The sequence below is a fragment of the Protopterus annectens genome, chromosome 2.part1 (assembly GCF_019279795.1).
Source record: "Protopterus annectens isolate FY-2018-M chromosome 2.part1, PAN1.0, whole genome shotgun sequence".
In the NCBI taxonomy this organism is placed as follows: domain Eukaryota; kingdom Metazoa; phylum Chordata; order Ceratodontiformes; family Protopteridae; genus Protopterus; species Protopterus annectens.
The window spans coordinates 1,784,551,060-1,784,573,284 of NC_056729.1; positions in this window are offsets into that span (position 1 = coordinate 1,784,551,060).

Sequence of the window (22,225 nt, forward strand, 5' to 3'; positions counted from 1 at the left end):
CATAATTCCATAAAGGGAAGGCATGTCTGAGCAGTACTAGTAAGGATCTATTTTCCCTCATACAAACATCCATGGGCAACTTTGAGAGGGAAATCAAGAGGGACACTACAGATAACCACAAGGCCTTCTTCAGTTATGTTAGCAACCTGGTCAGAATCCCTCCACTATGCTCATAGTTAGTACACAACAACAAATAATTCACTGAAACCACAGATATTGACAACATTGTGGCAGACAGGTTCAGTGCAGGTTTCACCCCTCCCTCTCCCCCAAAATAAGACATAGTTATCCCAGCTGACTGTAACCTCCCTGTCATCACAGATGTCCAGGTGAGAGCCGCCCTCAGGAAAGCAGAATACACAACATGAATGGGACCTGATGGTATCCCCGGTTGCATGCTACATGTACTCAAACAGGAACTAAACACACATATAGAAGTGCTATGTAACACTAGCCTGACTACAGGATATGTACCTGTACACTGGTGCACAGCAGCAGTGGTTCCACTCCACGAAGGAGGCACCTCAAAATACCAATGCAATACAACACAATACAATACATTACAATACAATACTATACAATATGCTATTGCCCCTGGGACTACAGCAGCATACTGTTCTGCTACCCTGACCATTGTGACACATGTGGTGTGATGGTACCTGCTACTGTCAAACAGTTACACAGGGTGACTCATATGGCATATTACCTATCTGACTAACATTCAGCAGGGGTATGTGTGACATGTACACATGGGGAGTCTTGCTTCTTAATACTGTGTGGTTTATTGCAGGGTATGTCTTATCTGTGGGTAGGAACCTTTACCTCCACATGTGCTCTCTATTGCAGTGGCACAGACGACACACAGGAGTCATTTAGGTTGTGGATGGTGTGAGGTGTTACTATGGTTGTTGGACATCTGTCATGGGTGTGACTTAAGTATGTAAATCCAGGAGTGGTAACCTCTATGTGGGTAGTATGTGTGTACTCTGTGGTGTTGTCAGTCACTGTGCATTGGTAATGTGTTTGAGTGCATTGTCACAGTGTTGTACATGTCACTGTGTCCTTCTCAATATCTGTAGCTGTCATGTGAGGTACATACCATGGCAGCCATTATGTGGTGTGGAGGGGTACACTGACCTACATGTCCATAGCTGACACCCCATGTCTGCTGACACATACCATGTGCAGGTATTCCAGGAATAGTGTGCCACTGTGAATATCATTGGGGAGATTATTGTACACATTTATGACCCTGTTCACCCCTGACACATGCAGTGGTGGGCAGCCAATCACATATCTGGTGGTTACTGGTGTAGCTGATTTGAAATGGGGTATGGTACTCCAGTTTTGACACTGGTGTTCACTCCATGCCTTTGTCACCAGGCACCTGTTGCAATACATCTGTACACATGTGCCTCACTCAGAATATATATACATCTCTCTCTCTCTCTCTATATATATATATATATATACATATATATGTATATAGATATATCTATATGTATATATATATATATATATATATATATATGTCTGTATACATATACACATATATATATTGATGTACATATATTGCTACAGATATGGAGAGGGGGGGGTGTGACAGAGAGGGGGTGAGAGTGACAGAAGGGGTGGGACAAGGGGTGTTGAGGTCGTCATATACAGTCATACCTGTAGATAGTCAGATCTGTCTGTCTATGTATATGTATCTACATATATCTATATCTGTATGTGTGTATTACATATATATGTTTGTACATATTCTATCTATCTACATCTGTCTATGTATTCCTACATCTCTCTCTATGTATGTATACATATATGCATATTATATATATATATATATATATATATATATATATATACATATATATACATACATACATATTTTGATATACATACGTATCCATATGATAGATACATATCAACATGTTTGTTTACCATACTGTATACACACACTAACATACTGCTAAACATACATAACTGTGAAACCTACTTTGTACATTGCACTACAAACTACATTCAACCTACATTGATATGTGCACATAGATGCTCTCACATACAAATGTATGTACAGCCTTCACTGATAGTTGCTGTATGTCCCCTGCCCTTTGCACATCTTCATATACATATGGATACAGACCAATGACACATATGGAGGGTTCACAGTATGTAGACCTTTATAGTATTACTTTACATTACCTGTGTTTGTCACAGCTGCTTGTGTTGCCATCTGGTTTTGTGTCCTGCTGCTCCACTTGCCAGTTGTCAGCTTTCAGGTGGCTGTTGCTGACCAGTTTTGTTTGTGTATGTTTAATTTTGTTTTTCTCTGTCTCTGTCTCTGTCTCTGTCTCTGTCTCTGTCTCTCTCTCTCTCTCTCTCTGTCTCTCACTTCCTCCTCAGGGTGCAGTGAAAGTATTGCATGTGTGGACTGGGAGTACAGCATGCTTTTGTAGGTATCTGCATATGTCCATGTGATGGCCTCTGCACCAATTGTTAGCCAGCATTTGCTAATTGCATGCAGCCAGTTGTGTACTGATTGCAGTTCTCACTGTGATTTCAGAACAGTGCTATAAAAAGGTATGTGAGATAGGCATAGCCCTTTCAGATTTTAAGGGCAGGGACCATGCTGGTATGTTGTGGACAATGTTCTGTGAGTGTAAAGGTTGGTATCTCTCTCATATTCCCAGCTGTGTTGTAGATTAACATTTCTCCATTCATTTATCCAGTTTCCTGTACTAACTGTGTGTGTACACTGACACCTACGACTACTACTACTGTTAATGTGTGTGTGTGTGTGTGCTTTCCTGTGGGACATGTGGTGTAACTGGTGTATAGCAGTGGCTCTTGCACTTTGTTGCTATGGCTTCAATATTTGCCCTTTACAGTCACTACTTGTATGCCTGCTAGGTGTCCTGACTGTAGTGTGCTGCTGTGGCTTTCCTATTTTCCATGTACATTCACACCTTGGAATGCTTGCTATATCTGCTAGGGTGTTACAGCATGCAGTGTGGTTTGGCCATGGTGTGGGCCTTGACATCTATTAGGGTATTTGAGTATGCTGCTGAGCAGGCCCCAGACACTCTCAGGTGCATCTGTTATCTGCATCATGGAATGATACATATCAGTGGGGTACACCCATTAAATTGTCTGGTATGCTGCAGTTGTGACTGTGGGATAGCATGAGCATATGTATTACTACACTTTTTCTGCCATGCAAGTGGTGCATACTTTCAGGACTTCATAGTTACCATTGCATGTGTTGCAACACCTTTCTGCCTACTGTTTGTACATTTCACATGGAGTCTGTGGGGCATTCCTGTAACTCAGTCACTGTTGCTATGTCTAGGCTCTTAACTATTCAAATATGGTGGTGTCAAACCTCTCATGTGTGCAAATATTTGCAGGTCATCCACATTTCTGCCTCATATTTTGGTCAATATCTCATGCACAGCTTTTTCTGGCAAATCACTCTGGCCTCAAGTCAGAATATAGTGACAAACATTTAAGTTTCAGACTTCATACCCTTCCAAACATCCCACAAAATGCAGACCCTGTTACTCTCTGAACTGTCTAAGTTTGTTTTAACATTATTTGTAATGTGTCCCTGGTTTTGGCCCTTTTCTCCACATATTTTATTACTTGGTCCGGATGTGTTCATGTAACAGTTTGTGGGGTATGGGCAGTGATTATCCTGCTGTGAGTATGTGTGTGGCTTGCAAGGTGCTACAGTGACATTATTACCTACTAGCTACCAACTAGCATGGCTGTTTCTGTTCACACACTACTATCATAGATATCCACTAGATTTGACAGTAAATATACATGACATGCTGTGTGTACTACACATCCTATATTCCCTTTACATTCATTCCTACTATTACATGATATATTTATTTTAGCACAATGTTCTTGTATAGCAGTCATGGCTTAGTGGTAAGTCATGCAGACTAGTGTTTCCAAGGTCCTGGGTTCGGGACTGACAGTGGGATTTTATTTTGCTTTTGAACTGACTATAGGACCTGTCAATCAGAGTGACTAAGGCACTTTTAAGCAGTTGTAACCGGGTTAGCGCTGGTTTGCATGGTGCTCCCGCATGCACACTGACGTTCAGCTCCTCTCACACCCGCTTACAACCGCTTAAACGTGCTTACTCTTGCGCACACCCGCGCTATTTTCTTTGAAAGAAATGAAAATGGGGAGACAGGAAAGTGGTGAAAACGGGGTCACAAAGAGGGTAAGACAGTAGGGAAACAAGCTTGGGATTTTCAGGAGGGATGTAGGTAAGGCCCATAGCTGCCCATTTCTTCATCAGCAACAGCTGTGCATATGTATGTAATTTGGTGTGACATTTGAAACCTTCCACCCCTGAGAGGTGTCAGGACAACAATAATACTTGTTGTACAGCCAATTGTAATTGATAGTTTCCATGTCCAGCAGACATGTGTGTGGAATGGGCAGCTATGTATGGGGCGTAATTTTTTTGTGGGTACAGAGTGCCCTTTTTTTTTTTTTTTTTTCAGGTGAGAGTGGTATGTCAGGTGAAGGAAGTCGGTATAGCTGGGGAGGTAGGATGGGTAGGTCAACAGACAAGACAAACAAGACGCATACAGGGGCGGTGTATGACACGTGTGGGGGGGTTACACAATTGACGAGGATGGAGGTTTGGATATCCAGAGCCCATGAGCCCACAGATGGCAACAGTGGAACTGATATCCCCACCCATGGGCAGTTGCCACTGTTCCTTCACTGCCCAGGACGGGGCTGTGCTGGGGGCTGTGTAGGCCCGGCAACAGGCATGCCCGTAAGTTGTGCCACCTGTGCCTCAAGCTGGCGTAGGGGCCCAAGAACAGAGTCCCGGATCTCCCTACGCACCACAGTCTGGACGCTATGGAGGGTGAGTGGTGGTTCTCCTCCGGCCACGCTTGCAGAGGGGGGGTGGGCCCCATCCCCTGCAGCGCTTCCACTCGCAGGTGGCACAGGGCCACCGGAGGAGGGTCCAGACTGGGCACTAGTGCCAGGTGCACTCGCCAGCTGAGGTGGGAGAGGTGGGTCCGCTGGAACCCGCTATGTTTTGCATTATGTCATGACAGTTTGGGTTAGTAACATACAATACCATTCGCAATTAGTTGTAACAGCATGCATTAGTATTCCCATTAACCAAACACCCAGATATTCACACCATTGAACAGCAAGCATAACACATGCATAATTTGAACAGCAATACACAGTCCAACAACATGCAGGGTTGATTGATGGCAACAGGCCATCAGGTTTGGATGTATGAACAGGGCAGGTGCATCAACGTGCATGCAAATATTTATGACCCAACAGGACAAATGTCCGGGGGTGTTAATTGTGACTGCACATACCAATTTCACGTGGAATGGATTATATGTGGTTATAGGGTGGGGTGAAGAAAATATTATTAACACCTTCGAATACCAATACATATGCTGTACATTTCTAATAGCTACAGATATATACACACTACTGTTCTAACTACAGTTTCCTATATGATAACTACTTCAATTTGGTGATAGGACTGTTACTGCTACATCAATATACATTTTATTGTTATTCATACACGTTCATATCTGGCTTTGTTCAGCTACATCATCCTGCTACATTTGCTTTATATAGCTATAGCAACTGTGGATGTTTGATATTTCAGACAATCATACTATCTGCATATTGCAGACTGAGAGCAACATATCCAGATTTTGGGATACACATTCCAGCTGCAGCAACACTTTGAACACATTTCGCAGTTTGGTTCTACTTGTCACCTTCATTTCATTCTGTACTGACTGCAGTATACTTTATTCAGGGGTTCTTACTACTTTATTGGTGGATTCATAACTCTTTCTCACACTCTCTCACTTGTTTTCATTTTACTATTCAGGATGGTACTTACTTCTAGGCTTTATTGACATGTTTTACCTGTAGTTATTACAATCCTTTCCAGCAGTCTCACTTCTGTCATGTTTCAGTATTTCAACAGGGATATATTTCACACATGTGATTTGCTCATCTTCTGCAGCTGTACTTTTCAGCCTGCTGCAGGTTGTGTACTATTATATTACAGGTGGGGCTTCTTTATTTCAGACTTTATTTCAGACATTTTCATTTTTCTGTTTGGATTACAGACTGCAACACACTTTTGTAATCAAGCAATACTTGCAAACACTTTTACACTGTTACTTGCACATTTTATTACTTAGTGACTACACTGCACTCTTTTGCTAACTGTCATACTTTTATATTTCTTTACAGTTAGTGGGAGTGGATTACTGACCTGCCTGGTGGCACAACCGCACCAGCCTATCGCCATAGGCTATGCGGTTCACAGAATGGACACCTGCAGCTGTAATATAAATGAAGTAATATTGGAATACACATCTCCATAATAACAGCTAATTTAATTTCTTGCATACATAATTAAATGTAACTTACTCAGTAGTGAGGCGTTGGGCATTTGCCGGGCCTCCTGGATCCAAAGGTTCAATTGGTCCTGCTTGCATCTCTTCAGGTCCGCATGGTGGTGACGGACCTGCTCACCAGTCCTTGGAATCCCTGTGGCACTGGTGAGATCATGAGCCAACCGGTCCCACGCCTCAGCCCTATATGCTCCCCACAGGAACTGGCCCTGCATGAGTTGGGCCTCATGATTGTGGACTAGGAGCCAGACCATGTATCTGGACTCCTCAACGCCCCACCTCTGTGCTCGAAAGCAACTACCCTCACCTACTCCTGACATTCTGGCTGCAAGTCAGTTCTACAATCGTTTATGCTGTGTATTCCCGCCTATGGGGCTTATATATGCCGTTTTTCCCGCACTTATCTGTGATTGGCCATTTTGGAATTGTATCAACTTCACAAAACCTGCATTGTCATACTCCACTTTCTATTCATTCCTATATATTTGCTATTACTGCATTTCTAAGTACAGCTGTTGTGGCTTAGTGATTCAGTACCTTGACTATGGTGCATGGTATCCTGGGTTCGAACCTGGCCACTGCTTTTTATATTTTATGACTGTCTAGACAGGCTAGGGGGTGTGTCTGTGTAAAGGCAGTTTTGTTACAGCTTGCTCAACGTTGCCCGTCGGTTAGCTTGTTGGCACGGTGCGCAGCTCTGCGCAAATGAGGTACACTGGTTTACGCTTCATTTGGCTGTCAGCACGCATATTACACTCAGCAAAGCTAGGGGCACACAGTTTCAGCGTGTTAAACCACTGCTCAACTACGGGCACTCATTTTGCACCTGTTAAACCAATGCTCACGTATGGGCAGATGCACTCACCTTGTTAAACTGTAGCTTAGCTATTGGAACATCTCGCATTTTTTATTGTTTTGTTATCTCACATTTCTTCAAAATAAATGGACTATTTCATTACATTTTACGTAAAATATGATTTTATATGCGTACATATTTGTCAGGGACTTGTTTCGTGCTTATTTTACTAAAAATAAAATTTGATGTTGTGGGGGTTTGAACCATGGATGCCTGCTCTTCAGCCGACGTCTCTACCACTACGCTATTGCTTCTTGGCTTACTTTGCATATTTAGTTCTTATATGCTTTTCCACTGACTGTTAACTGTAGCTAAGCTACGGGCACGCCCGCTCAAACGAGTGCACTCACGGGCAAACATCTTTACGATTTAAAAAAAAATATATAAGATGTTCATTTATATATTTTATGTTCATAGTCTGTGGGGGCATGTGTTGTGTTGTGTTTATTCACATTTCCATGGCCTCTGTCGTGGGTGTTTACTTTGGGCACTTTTACTCTTCTGGGGGCGTGTCCACTTGCAGGGCTCGGCCTACGGACACGCCCCCTACTGTCTTCCACGGACCGTGTTAGCCTTCGGTGTGATTCAGCATGCTCTCATGAATATGCAGAGCATGCTGACATCACTCCATTTAACTGCAGCCTCCGTGTAAGACTTATAACTCTTACACGGAGGCTTCGTGAATCCTGCCCTAAGTTTTCAGCAAAGTCATCTTGTGCTTCAGATTTTCAGGTAAGTGAAAATTTGATAATACCTGGTAGAGCTCCACAAAAACATGGCTCATAATATAATGTTCCTGTTTATTACAATTATTTCATTCCTTTATATGATAACTTGTTATTAATATAAAAAATAAACTTCAAAGGGCTGTAGAATCCATGGTTGCAGTAACTTTATTACATAGAAATTAAACCAACACAAGCACTTTAGCACTTTCACTCATAGGTACTATCAAGTGTAAAATAGCAACACTGCAAACCTCTCTATATATACTTATAATTATTTATTAAAAATCTTTAATTAATTACTAAAAACTTAAATTCAGTGTCTTAAAGCCCACTTTTTCAGGACAGGTTTAATTGTAGACTATTATTAAGCCCATAAACATCACAGTGCTCATCTGAGTAATCTACTGATATTTTCTTTCTTCAGTTTTGTTTATAACATCACCTCTTCTTAAATTGTACCAAGAAAAATACGCCAAACCGGTGTCTGCCAACCACCACAAATCACCAACCAACCAAAAACTGGAACTGGAAGTGAAGCAAAAGAACCTCTTCCAAAATTGGTTTTAAACGTTTTAATCCACAGTAAAACACAGTAAGCCACTTTTTGCGTGGCTTACTGTGTTTTACTGTGGATTAAAACGTTTAAAACCAATTTTGGAAGAGGTTCTTCTTAAATTGTCCCAAACTAACTGTATTACCATAAACAAAAAATATGCCCTACTCCTTCTTCGACACCATATTTTGCCAAAGCATTTTTAAGATTAATTTTCTTACAAGCATATACATGTTAATTGATGCATTCTCTTAATGTGCCATTTGTCTTATCAATACAAAAATGGGCATTTTGTACAATGCACCAAATAAAGTAAATTCTGAAAACCAAAATTAGCATAAAAATCAAATTTAAAATGAAACTGTGTAGCAGGGTGTATAGAAGAGGGGAAAGACTATATACTGCAACAATTACATTCTTTAAATTGAAAAGGGCCACAACATAAGTATGTACTAGAATGGATATATTCTTTGTAGCACAACTATTGATAAAATAGTGCTTATTTTTTAAAAAAATGGAGAGTTACCTAATAGTTCTTTCATTTTATTTTATTTTATTTATTTATTTATTTTACATTTGTTGACCGGGCTAGTCTAGCTGGATATATGTCCATTTTCAGTAGAGGCCCGGGGAGAAAAGCTCCAAGGGTAAGATCACAAGTATAAAACAGACATAAACAATGGTAATACAAGTTTTACAAACAAAGTAACTAAGTAGGCAACAATAATTTCAACATAGCAAACCAAATATAATGTATGTATATGTATCAGCCATAAGAATGTGACAATTCCTTTTGGCAATATCACAGATTAATCCTACATTACTTGAGTAAATAAGAGGATTATTACAGTTAGTGGTTATAGAAAGGGTTACTGGATCCCCTGAAACATGTTGAAACCTTTTGAATAGCGTGACAGGAAGTAAGGTCTGCATTTATTTGTGACAGGAAGTGGGATCTGTATTTACAGCATGTGTACTGTTGAAATGGGGTTTCACGGTGGATGCACCGTGGATTTCAGTTGGTCTACCCAATCAAATAGAACCATAGTCAGGATATATTTCATATGTATGCACCAAAATCTTATAAGCTATGAATTTTATATAAATTTCAGTCTGGTACAGAGATCTTGATTGTTGTCTTTTGCATTAGGGTAATGACTGGGAGTGTATTATGTGCACTTATGTATGTGCTTGTGAAGTTTGCCATGCATACAAAACTTCTTTCTTTCTTTACTGTTTGGTAACTGAGTAAGTGGACTGATCCAGAGAGAGACCCTTTTTGTTGCAACCTTTGCTCAGAGGCAATAAACACTGCAAGTAAACTTAAGTTATACACTTCAAATGTGATATATTGTGAGGTTTACATACCTGCAAAATTTTAGAAAGTTCATATATATTTACTATATACTTTTTTAAAGTAGAATGGTATACAGTCTATGTATACTTCTAATACAGTAGCAGTTTTACATTGGGTCTTGGTAGTTTTCATGGTTTGCAATACAGTCTGGCTACATGAAATTGCTTTTTAACGGTACAAAGAACATCCTTATTGATGGACAGGCCTTTGTTATAGCTCTCTGTACAAATATGCAAGGACATCTATACAAATGATGAGACAATTCAATTGAACAGGAACAGAGTAGCTGTTTTTTGTATGTCTCAATCTAATCAGACGTCTCCCTGCAATAGCAATACAACAAGTAGAATCTGTTGCATTACAAAAACTGTATTTTAGTAGAGTATTACTTTTTGTTCTAAAACATAGCTCACATTGCTGTTTAACTGTATATTATTTGTGTATGTAGGTGGACAGTTTTTGAGATTTATTTTGCATTGAGATAGTTTTGGTAGAGAGACATACACCTTATACTCCAAGATTTGCCATTTAAAATCCAGGGGCGGATGCGATTTTATTGATTTAAAAGAAGATTACTGATATATGTAGCATGAAAGCTTTTTGATTGTACTATGCACTAATGTATTTTTGGTTAAGAGGTGTATATTTTAATGTAATTATTGCATTTTGAATCCAAGAGAGGTTGAACTATTGATAATTTAAATGTAGGTGGGAAGTAGCTCACATGTTTTTTCTTTGATTCTTGGCTGGTTTTTTTTGTACTAGGCACTCTATTGCATAGAATATAAATCATAAAATATTCCAGTGCATACAAAAAACTAAAGAAAGTAAAGTGGCACCTATCGGGGATCAAGACATCTGGGGGCACAGACATAGTTTTGTACATTTGATGTGTAGACTATGAATAATCGCATATCATTTGATTGATTTGTGATTATTCAATGCCATGGGTTTATAGGTAAGTACTAGGCTAGCTGCCCTTATGGGACATTTTAAATCTAGTCAATTTCCCTTTCAAAGGTGAGAATCAAACCCTGTACCTTGTGTCTGCAAGGGAAATATCATCCCCCCCATCCCTCAAAGCCCCAAAACATCTGAAACCTTGGGATGGCACTAGCCAGAGCAGTAACACTCCAAGCCCTCGAGCATAGATATATAAATGTGTGTGTGTGTGTGTGTGTGTGTGTGTGTGTGTGTGTGTGTGTGTGTGTGTGTGTGTGTGTGTGTGTGTGTGTAGCAACTCCAAGATCACACAATCCCAAAGAAGAAGAAAAAAGTGAGGAATATGCAACACTCACTGTCTTTCCCAATCTTTTCCAAGTCTGTCTGCCATTACAGGATGCTGCAGATCTTTTGGTTTGACATTCTGAGCATTGATCTATTATGTGGTGACAAACATTAGGGCTCCCCCACCTGACCTTTATTTAATTATTTTGAAAACACTCAGTACTGAAGGATAAAGGAAATACAGCCATTATGTTTATAGCAATAGCATTTGATGAACTGGCCTGTTTATATTGCCACTCATCTCCTTTAAAAGTTGCATATGTTGCTTTAATATATCTTATATTTTCCACAAAATAAAAATTAACTTATGACTGCACCATGTGTATTCTTAAATTACCCTCCTATTTTGAGTTCAGTCTTGGTGCATGAAGAACATTCCGTGCATTCACAATCCTACATGTGATCAAATTAAATGTTTCCTAACAGTTCCCCTAGGATGTCTGACTCCTGTTTCTTGATACCTTGTGCATTCTCTACTTTCACCTTGTTGGACTCCAGGCATTCCTTTCATTTACTTCAGGTTTCCCTCATGTCTCCATTTCTTTTCTCAAGAGTGTCAGTATTAAGTTATTCTTGTTCTCACTAAAGACACCATTGTATTTATCAGACGGTAACCTATCTGTTTGAAAAGAACATAGCTTTCAACCTTTTTTCTCTGAAATCACATAGAAAGCCAACCATAATCAAGGGCAAATGACAGAAATCATGGACACTTTAAAATAATTATTTACGTAGAAAGTTGATTTATATTCCTGTGCATTTTGGGAAGAACAAGAAGTCTGAGCTGTAATATTTGGAATTGTATAATGACTTTAATCCTCACCACTTTTAATTACAGGGCAAAATAGTGGCCAAATTAGGGCTATCTGCAAAGATGAACAACAGCTGAAATGTATGAAGAAGAGGTAAACAGAACCATTTCTAATACTCTAGACGTATCACCAATTGTCTGTACAGAATGGCAAGAAATTCCAATATTCTTCTGGCAATGCCTTTTGCTATGCAGCATGGAACACCTCAGCACTTGTTTTTTCCCTTTTCACATTGTTAAGTTTATGTGACATGACAACATCAAGTAGTTTTTGGCTCTATGGCCAGAAATTCTTCTATATCCTTGGGGATTACTTTCTCATGTTTTTGTTTACTATATTAATTTTTTGGCATTTATTTACACTAAATTTAAATTGTTGCATTGTATTTCTGAATATTTTTTACAGTTATGAATTTTACCATTTCACATTCTTTCCACACCATTGTAAGTAACAAGCTAATCATAGTCCTGGTTAAACTGCACTATTGGAGACCACATGTAATGACACTAATTGAAGTGAATGGTCACATATACAGTATCTAAGATTCCTGGAGAATTAATAATGTATCATATAGCCCTAATGCAGTTTAAATTCTGCAAATACCAATAAAACGTGGGATATATCTAATAAATAGGTTGTACAAAACAAAGCTGTATATGATGAATGAATATGATTACAAAAAAGTAGAAGCAATACTAAAGCCATCAGGCAAAACCAGTAAGGTAATGCTGTTAGCACTATGCTGTATTGAATTTTACAGATTAAAGCAAAAAAAGAAATTCACTAAAAATATATAATTTTAGTAATAAGTTATTAAACAAGTGTGTAAACATGAACAAACAAGTCACATAAATGCAATGCCAGCCAAATTTAAAAAAAAACTACACGGTCCATTTCTACTGTGTGCGTGTCGTGGTAGCACAGTGTTTTAGATTCAGTAAGCTTCATGTAGAGGAATGCACCACTGCACAAACAAGGTAAACACCGTGATATGCTAATTACAGTATAGCTGAAATGTATGATAATCAACCAATCCAACATGGTGGAGCTATTCAACAAGCTATAAAGCAATTGTGTAGACTTAGTGCTGGTTTTCCCTGTAAATTTCAAAACCTGTTGGAATACAGCCACGGAAAGGATTCTACACATAAAGAATGTTAGGGACTGCTGCTGCTTTAATTCATTTGTATGTACAACAGGCTGAAGTCTATGCTGCTGCTGTTAATAGACCTAGGCCGAGAAGGAGAAGAGTTTTCATGCCCCATTAATCTTTTCACAGCCTACATGATGTGGAAATTTTAGAGAGCTGCAGGATTGATAGAGACATACTACAGGAACTCTGCAACCTCTGTCATCCTCAACTCAGAGCCAAGGTCAACTGAGGGGAAACCATCCCAATGGAGACAAAGATATGTGTAGCACTTGGAATCTTAACTATGGATACCTTTCAGAGATGAACAGAGCACATGCTGGAGGTGTCACAGGCATCAGCATCCAGGATCCTCCATCAATTGCCGAATTCTATACTCCAACATGCCAGTGACCACATATATTTTCCCTGTATCCTGAGGAGAGGGCCAGAAATATACAGTACTTCTACCATGTAGCACACTACCCTGAAGCACTGGGTGCCATAGATTGCACACATATAGAAATTAAGACACCACCCGGGGAACAGGGTAGACTCTACATAAACAGAAATGACTTCTGCTTTATGAACTGCCAAGTTGTGTGTAATGCCAAGGGAATCATCTTGAATGTGTGTGTGCTGGCAACTCTGGCAGTTACCATGACTCACATAGCTGGCACACCTCTCAACTGTATCAGATTTTCACTAGGGGAGATATCCCACAGGTTCATTTACTGGGGGATGCAGGTTATGCTCTGGAACCATGGCTGATGACAACCATCAGAAATGTGCACGCACCCACTGAAGAATGCCATAATGAGGCACAAATTCAAACCAGAAATATCATAGTTACCATAGGAGGGCCTGCTGAAGTTGCAGTTCCAGTGCCTAGATACATCTGGGGGAACCCTGCAGTACAATCCATGGACATGTACAGAAATATTCACAGTATGTGCCATGCTACACCTCATCATCCTAAGAAAACAGCTTCACCAGGCTCAGCAAGGGGAAGGACACACATTTCACTACCAATGCCAATGTCACCACAGCAACACACAGATGAGGAGTAAAAGGGAGAACCACCAGCTGCTGTAGGTGTAGGCAGACATAGATGAGCTCAATATGTCCTCGCATTAGCTAAGAGACAATGCATAGCACACTCACTCACCACCTTAGGGGTTAAAACCTTCATCTTACGCACATACATATAGTAACATTGATTCCAGGCAATGCCCACAACCTTTACCTACCCATCTACTGGCTGTGTACAGACAGAGTCAGCCCTGAACTAAAACTGTGGCACCTGCTACATTTACAGGGTAAGTATTGAAGTTGGAGTGTATTCTGTAATAATATGAATGAGTGGCATATCCTTGTATTTCATGACTTGCTACTGTAAGCAAGGAAAAGGTGGGAGCTTTGCACAGAAATGACCTTAACATATGACAGCTGACACTTATTTGATGCATATGTGTCCATTAATAGTAGGCCTTAGGCATCAAAGATTTACACAAACATACCTCTCAAAAGTAGTGATGATTACTGCATGCCCTCAGTTTACCACCATACGTTTCTACTGGAAAATCATTAAAGAGAGAACATGTTGCAGTTTCAGACTTCACAACCCTCACAAGATCATACACAATTAAGATAGGAAATATTGATACTATTAACTGTCTCACTTCCTAAGGCCAGTATAAGTCAAAGGTACAATTACCAGTTCAATACCACAAAAGTAGATATACTAAACACTAAGTCAGTTATGCACCCTAAGCATCATACACAAAGCTTATGTATCCCCGAATCCAAAAGACAGAAAATGGGGATATGGCACAGTTATCATCACTTGCACGGGGTGTTGTGTGGGAGGCAGGAAGCTGAGGCTGACATAAAAGATCAGTGAGTGTGTGTGTGAGTAAGAAAAAGAAGCTGGTAGACAGTTGGATACACCAACAAATGGCCAGTGAGACAAAATGAGTTTTAAGCTGCATGGCTAAAACATGTAACTGTTGTGTATGTGTCTGTCGGGGTCCTCCAGGAGAACTTGGTGTGTGTGTCTGCATGATCACAGACAAACTCTGTGCTAGCCCTATGTCTTGGTATGTTGTACAGGTGTGAGCTGTGCATGGTAGAGGTGGCAGTTCATCGCTGTTGTCCCTGACCAGGAGAACTGGATCTGCCAGGAGTTGCATTGGCAAGGCCATGCCCACGGTCAAGTGCACTTCTGCTACCTGAACATGACTGTTGTCTGCTGGATGAGCTCCCTTCATGTAGACACCCAGGACCATGACCCCATGGCCTGCCATGTCTGGGTGTGGACAGCTCACCCACTGACAGAGCAGTGAAAGTACTGCCACTATGGAAGTGTGATCAGGTACGGCCACATTGGCTAACAGCAGATGATGTGGTTAATCTATGCCCATGAGGATGCTGTTCCCCTCCCAGCAAATGTTTCATCACAGAGAATGCTCATTTCATGACAGACATCCCTCGTTGCATCACAGACACACCTCGTTCCAACTTGTGATTCATTCAATCCATTGAATTGGCAACACAGTGAATGCAGTCACATATGTCAGCCTGTACCTTATCTACAACCCTGAGCATTTGTCTGGAGCACCTATAGGAGCATGCCTGTGCCTCCATCATGGCCCTAAACATACATTGAGTGGCACAGGAAGAGACATGTGGATTAGGTGGAGAAGGGACAGCAGGCCTCCTCTGAGCACCCCTAACAACCCTCCTAGGTGGCACCTTGCCTACACCTTGGCTACGCTGAGAGTCAACAGACACTGAAGCCACAGTAGACACACTTCCTCGATCAATTGTCTCACTCTACACTTGTCCAATATCTGTGAGATCACTGGAATAGGTAGGCATAGACCTACTGGCTATGTCTGATGGAATTGCAGGGGATGGCTGATGGCTGTAGGTCAACCTCAGTGTCAGATTCAGCCTCTGCACCCCCCCCCCGATTGTTTGGCCACCATCATTATCAGAGTCTGCTAATACATTGATATTAGGTGGTAGACATCCCACACTTCCACTGTCAGAATATACTGTGATAAAAAGCAACAAACACAGAAAACAATTAATACCTACAGTACTATAGTCCAATATATACTAACAAACAAACAGTGGTGCCACTCTTAGAGAAAGTACAGCAATACACACAACAGGCCTGACATCAACATCACACACTAAAATATTTTTTAAAATTGCTCAGCAGTACAGACATAAAAATGTTTGGCTTACCATCTGCAGATGAGATTCTCTTCTGCAAGCCAGATGGTCCTGGAAGAAGTTAAGCACAAGATAAGGCCAACATAATCACAATTAACAATAACACAGGGGGTAATAGTTTTACCCTTTTATATATCAATTAACTATACTTTTGACAAGAACTTGGCTGACAACTCCAACCTATGCTAATCAATTAAAATGTGTTGTTAGCTGTAGCAATCTTCAATCCCCCTCCAAAAAATTTTATGACACAGAAATAATGTATTAATGTCAGTTGCTTTACTATACACAGTATTTAACTGTTGAGATACAAAACTACCTGGAAGCTCCTCCTGGGACATGTTTGCCATCCCTGATACTGTTGCACCAATGTCTGGTACTGGTTGTTCTGCACTTTTCTGGGAGGTGTGTGGATCCCTGACAGTGGCCAGGAACTCTTCATTTGGTGTTAGTGGTGGCTCCATAGCAGGCAATCCTCTGGTAACCATCTGATCATGGCCCACTGGAGTTGCTGTCCTCCGTTCATATGTGATCACATCAGTGGCCATATGGTGCACCTGTTCATATCTCCTGCCATGGCCACCCATGGCATTCACATCATCCACAATCTGCAACCAAAATTGCATTCTGTGTGCCATATCTCTCCATCCCCTTTCAAGCAGGAAGGCACCATGTTGTCTAAAGGCATCCACTATCACGTGTTTTTCAGCATCAGTGAAGGGTAGTCTCTGAGGATTGACATGCCTGGGTGGAGTACGTCTATGTGTCCTAAAGACAACAGAAGGATAATACACATATGTATCACATAACTACAACATAACTGTTCCCAGATAAAACAGAAAAGTTAGCATCTCAGTATTAGTCACTGGAGAAACATAAAACAGTCTAGAGGTGTGCAATATGAACAGCAGGCTGGATGCAAAAAAAGGAGAGTAACAATAGCAACATGTCCTTGTTTGTCCCATAACAGTAACACAGATTTTTTCCCTCCCAAAAGAATAAGCAAATGACACATGTTGCTTACAAACCATCTTTAAAATTCTAAACATGCTATCAAAGAAACTGTCCCTGAAACATTTGCATATATTTATTGTAACACACATGCACTAGCCCAGTAATCAAACAGCCTCAATCCTCACCACTAACACCAGTGAGAGACATGCACATTGAGAGGATAACAAGTACACTTTCCCTTAAGAGTACACAGAGATCACAGTCAGTCTGTGGCTGGTTTCTCCCTCTCTCTCCAGATCTCCAATAAGACTCCCCACTGGCACAACTATAGGGTTAAAATCTCAGCCGAGTGATCAAGCCAAAACCTCCAGCACCCTCTCTATCCAACCAGTGCTTTGTGTCCCTGCCCAAGTAGCTGACACACACACACACACACACACACACACACACACACACACACACACACACACACACACTTTGAGATTTGAATTATATACAAATACACATATACTCCTGGGGAAGGCTGGCACAGGTTCACTAGCTATGCTCCGTTCTGCCCAGACTAAACGGTAGTTATCACTGCCACCAGCCACTACATATCAGCTACTATAAAGCACTTAACAAAGGGTGCTTAATCTTATTGTGTAATGTTGCTATTATCCAAATGGTAAGTGTGACCAAACTAAGGTTATTCCAGAGTGGCCTGTACAGTGTTACCAAATACATGTAAGTACACTAAGAGCTTAAATATCTGTAAGCAAACCAGCAACAATTAAAAGGTTTAAATTTATTTAATAATAAATAATAAAAGCACAAGACAACATTCATTAACTTGGCACACTGACAATAGTTTACAATCACAGGGAATACTTTAAAATAACATAGCAGGACAGTCTCACATAAAACAGATAACATCTATCTAATCTTGCTGTATTCTTATCTATCTCTAAGAGAAATTATGTTCTAAATAACTTGCTTACAGAACAAGACAAAGTGCTGGTGATGTTGTTAGATCCAGAATAAAATACAAAATGCACTGACCTTCTCTCTGAGATAGTTCTTAAGTTAATAATAATACACATTACTGCTGAACCATCTCAGATAGCATAATTCTTGTCACCTCTGCCTACGTTTCCCAGGCTAGCAGAAACTTAAATTTTTAGCATCCCTCTGTTAAAAATACTTTTCTCTCAAAAGCTGACAATTCTCTCTTAGAAGCTTGCCTGAAACTGAAAATCGTAAAACAATTACCTTGGAGACCTGTAATTACCTCTGTTTCCAGACAATAGAAAGAAGTTCCTAGCCTAGACATCCTGTCTCTTAGCTGGGATAAACTAACTTTATAACATATCATAAAACTCTTTACTTATCAGCTTATTTTCTTAGAGTTTTGCAAGTTAACTATGTATGTCCCAATTTCTAATATGAAACCATAAATTTGTATTGACATATAGATTATACACATTTCTGCTATTTTCCAACATGGTGCACTGTGGTTACATTCTTGAAGCTCAGTACAGAATATATAGCTTTCTTACATTTTTGAGGCACGCATAAAAATATTACTATTCACAAATGATATAGAATTATTTACAAAATTCTATCTAGATGGGCTGGCAGTGCCACATTTCTATATAAATCATATTAATATTTTTCAAGTGACATATAATTATTTACAAAATTAGAGCTAGCTGGGCTGGCAGCATCTCGGCTTATCACATTTATCACAGAGCATTCCATTTTCAAGTACTGGCAATCATGTATACCTATGAAATGTCTTGCCAAACATGCCATGGCATCCATGCATTTCTAACAAATGCATACAGATAAAAGTGTAAAAGCCTTTGCTTCAGATTTGTCTTAATTACATTCCAGCATATGCAGTATGTAGCTAAGAAAATGCAAGCATACTTTCTGAAGTTCAGTAATCCTCTATGCAGATATCTCCCAAAGTAATAGCATACGTTCAGTCTTCTCAAAGACGTCTTTACAAAGACATGCATCTGGAGCATTTCTCCCAGGGCCTCCACTGAAAATTGACTTAGTTCCAAGTTGGACTTTCCCAGTTAACAAATGCTAAATAAATAAATAAATAAATTCTCCACATAAGCAAGTTGCCTCACCATCACTTTGCCTAGCTACACAGTTGCCTTTTTATATGGTGTAGATTCAGGGCTGTTAGCATGGTGAAGGTGCAAATGAGGTGTGAATTGATTAGAATTCCTAAATCCCAAATACTTGGATCCATGTAGGAGATGTAAATATAGTGCAGGCACTCCCTCTGTGTTTATTTTTAATGAATTGCAACTATGGATTATTACTGATGGGAGAAGGAAAACACAACAGCATTGCATGCTGCCTTATATCTAGTGGGTGTGTCAGGTTACCAACCTGATCTTAATTTGTTGGCAACTGCATATGATATTATTTCCAATTAAGGCCAGTGATATGGAATGGCTTACACAATGCATGTGTCAGATTACTGGTCAGGTAACTGAAGAATAACCAACAAACACAGAGAGGTAAGACAGAGCTGTATATTTCTAGGCAATAATGAAAACAGGGTGTCTGATCACTAAGTGCACTACATCCAAATATAATCAATGCACAAATAACAGCTGTATAGTTTCATATTACTGCAAATGATGTTGTAGTTGGTTGTGCACAAAATGATTTTAGTTCCTTGTTGCAATGCTTTTGCTTTGACAAAGAGATATAAGGCTCTCATCCTGTGCTCTGAAGATTCATTGGTGTGAGAGAGCAAATCCAGATCTCTGTAGACATAGCTCATGTGAACCATCATTTTCTAGTGTGTATGTCATAGATTAATTTCCCTCATTTCAACTACTTGTCCTGTTTTGACTTTTTTTCCCTTTTCTGTCTTGTTTTTTAAATTTGTATTTTTTTTTTGTGGGGCAGTGCTTGCATGATGCTGTGCTTAGTACAATCATGGTAAAGGAGAAAATGAATGGCAGTTTTGGCTGTGCTTATCTCATTTGCATGAAGTGCGGCAATGCATAAACTGGACAACTGGACCAAATAGGAAGCAGACAGGATCTAGACTGCTAAAAATAGAAAGCAGATATATTCAATTAATTATATTGGGCATGAACCAAACCTACTAATTGCCAAGAGAAAGTTGAAATAACAGTTGTAACACAGAAAGTCTGGTTTATTTAGCTGTGTGCATGACATGCACTAGTTTCTATATAGGTAAATCTATTAGAAATGTAAGGAAAGAATTTCTGAGCATCTTTCAGAAATTAAAAAGAATATACTTACTAATTCCTTGGCTAATTGTATTCATAACAATGGTACAGATCATGCATTTAAATTTACAGTAATACGATGGATATTTTTTAACCTAAGAGGTGGTGATATTTTAAATGCCACTGAACTAACTGAGTTCAGGTGGATTTTAAAATTGCACACTGACCGTTCACCTGGATTAAATGCTTCAGTTAGTTTAAAACTTGTACTGAAACAAAAGCAAATGAAAGTGAAGTAAATGTTGCTTTTGCCTGCCTGTGTCTGTTGTGCTTTTTAAGTTGCTTTTGAATGTACTTTTCATATGTGTTGCTGTGTCTTTAAACTTTAGGCTCTCTGTATAACAAGCTGAGCTATTATTGGGTGATGAGATCATGTGCTATATTTAAAAACTCTGTATTTGAACTGTGGTTTATGTGTATTGAAGAAGGGATTATTCGTGAAAGCTCTGCTATTTGCTTTTGGATTACAACAAGTAAGTTTTTGATTTCTGATATTGAGATCCATTTTTATTGCTGAGACAGAAATATCCCCCAGAGATTGACATTAATCTGTAATAGGCTTCCAATGCATGTAAATCAGTGTGCCTCAATGACCCTGTTCAAGTGCATCCTTGACAACTGGATGGATGATTGTAAAGTCACCCCTGGGGGGGCACCTCTGTCCCTCATGGACAGGACCAGTTGGTACTGCTCACAAAACTGCTCTGCTAGCAATGACTGTTTAACTATGCTCCATAAGGGTACTTGTGCTTTTACATAGTTAGGCTTGTTAACACCCTATGGCCATTAGGCTGGTAACCTCCAATGACCCTATGAAGCCATAAACCTATGCATGCCTCCCAATATCTGCTGTCCCATATGGTCTGCTGATGTCATCCACTATAAGTTGACCTACATTCTTGTAAAATTATAACTTGTCCCATGGTGTTTGCGTAAGGTACTGAGTTCTGTAGTCTGTGTACTTGGGTAAGGGTTCTATTCTTACTGCAGTCAATTGTGTGTGTCTGTGTGTGTGCTCTTGCTTGACATTACAGAGAGCATTTTACATCAGCATGTGGGACAGCATATGGTACATTGTTATTACCATATTCTCCTCAACAGACAGTGCTGAGGTCATCAGCTATAAAGTGTTGTCTGAGACACTCAAAGTCAGACTTGTGCCATGGCACTTGTGTACAGTACTACTATAGTCTGTGTACTTAGACAGATAGGGGTTATATTCTCACTGCAGTCAACTGTGTGTGTGTGCACGCACATGTGCGCGTGCTCTTGCTTGACATTACAGCAAGCATTTTACTCCAGCATGAGGGACAGTGTTATTAAATATTCTTCTTAACAGACACTGCTGAAGTTATCCGCTATAACATGCTGTCTGAGACACTCCAAGTCAGACTTGATCTGTGGCGCTTGCCTTAAATACCAAGGTCTGTAGTCTGTGTACTTAGGTAGAGGTTCTATTTTCACTGCAGAAAACTGATGTGTGTTTGTGGTCCTGCTTGATATTACAAAGAGACTTTTACACCAGCATGTGGGACACTATTATTACCATAATGTCCTCAACAGACACTGCTGATGTCCTCAGCTTCATTAGCTTTGT